The sequence below is a fragment of the Penaeus monodon genome, chromosome 28, assembly GCF_015228065.2.
Source record: "Penaeus monodon isolate SGIC_2016 chromosome 28, NSTDA_Pmon_1, whole genome shotgun sequence".
Lineage (NCBI taxonomy): Eukaryota > Metazoa > Arthropoda > Malacostraca > Decapoda > Penaeidae > Penaeus > Penaeus monodon.
In genome coordinates this window covers 17,802,663-17,803,905 of record NC_051413.1, presented here as the reverse complement: position 1 = coordinate 17,803,905, position 1,243 = coordinate 17,802,663, and the positions used below count along the sequence as shown (strand labels likewise).

General features: G+C 35.4%; 1 protein-coding gene across 1 annotated transcript in view; it reads right to left on the bottom strand.

The window, feature by feature from the left end:
• Positions 1-1,243, bottom strand: part of LOC119591392 (ADAM 17-like protease) — a 16,920-nt gene that overhangs the window by 2,797 nt on the left and 12,880 nt on the right. The gene's annotated exons all lie outside the window — the stretch shown is intronic.

Genomic DNA, 1,243 nt, shown 5'->3' with positions numbered 1-1,243 from the left:
TCACATTTTTGAAATTTCATACTTACAAAAGCCCACTTCTCAAAATAGCCTAATAGTTATCCATGCCAATATATATAGTATATAGGTGTTGTCCCACATGCCAATCAAAAGAAGCAATAATCATAAGCATCACTACAACAGTTTATAGTCCCAAAAGCTCTAGTTTGTCTTGAAACTAGGAACTTGTGGCTCAAGGAGATTCTGTCTGTGTGTCAAATTTTATGCTATTCTTTGGTTTGGCTTTACTATTTCCAAATGAAAAAAATGCTAAAGCTAGAAATGTCAGAAGCAGTGAATGAACCGTCAAATAACAGACATCTACAGATTACATCCTTTAGTGTCACTAACCCCTGGGCCAATAAATTTTGTGCTGAATAATGTACGCAAAGGATTCAGAGAGGGATATCAGCAAAAGTTCTGACCAAACTGAAGTAGCTATACATAAAACACCAGACAAAGAGAGGTCTCAACATGCTACCTGGGAGGAAGGTTTTCTTTCTGCATATGCATTTTTCATTTATATGTGGATAATCATTTTTGTAACTTTGTTTCTGCAAGAGGCCTTGTAAATTACTTCAAATCTGGTTCAATAAGCAAAGTAATGTGCTATTCACACTGTTGTTGCTTTTTCTAGTTTTTGCCTTTAAAGTGCAAACTAAATAATGCAATATCATCAATGTTAGCTGACTAAAAAGTTTGCATCTTCCTCCTACCAAGGCTGATCTTATTCTTATCCCCTATATCCTCATCCTCTTCTTTTGTGATCATATTGATATCTTTTGTGATGCAGATACAAACTACAATCTTGTCTGATAAGAAAGAGCACCGTCAGCACACTTAAGTAAAATCAGTTCAACTTATGAGCTCCCTGCCTTTGCAGTTTCCTCTCTCTGCTAAGTCTGTCTTACCAATTTTACAAGTTGCAATGTCAAACAACTTCCGAAAATCTGCTAAAAAAATGCAACATGGTATTTTACCCCTCTTTCCAAAGTATTTTATATAGTTCTCTGTTAATACCTAACACATATAACTGTTTGCCCCAATCATGTGTACTAATCACTGGGATAGAAGCCTTGTTCAAAATATACAATAACTTCTCCTCCATTTCACATTCTACTTGAAAATTACTGGGCAGAAAAGTAACTTCATTTTGTTGCATGTAGTATTTGATAATGCCATGGTGAGTTGACAAAATATTTTCTGCATGGTCACTTACTAGACCTACCAGATTCCACCTGAGTAC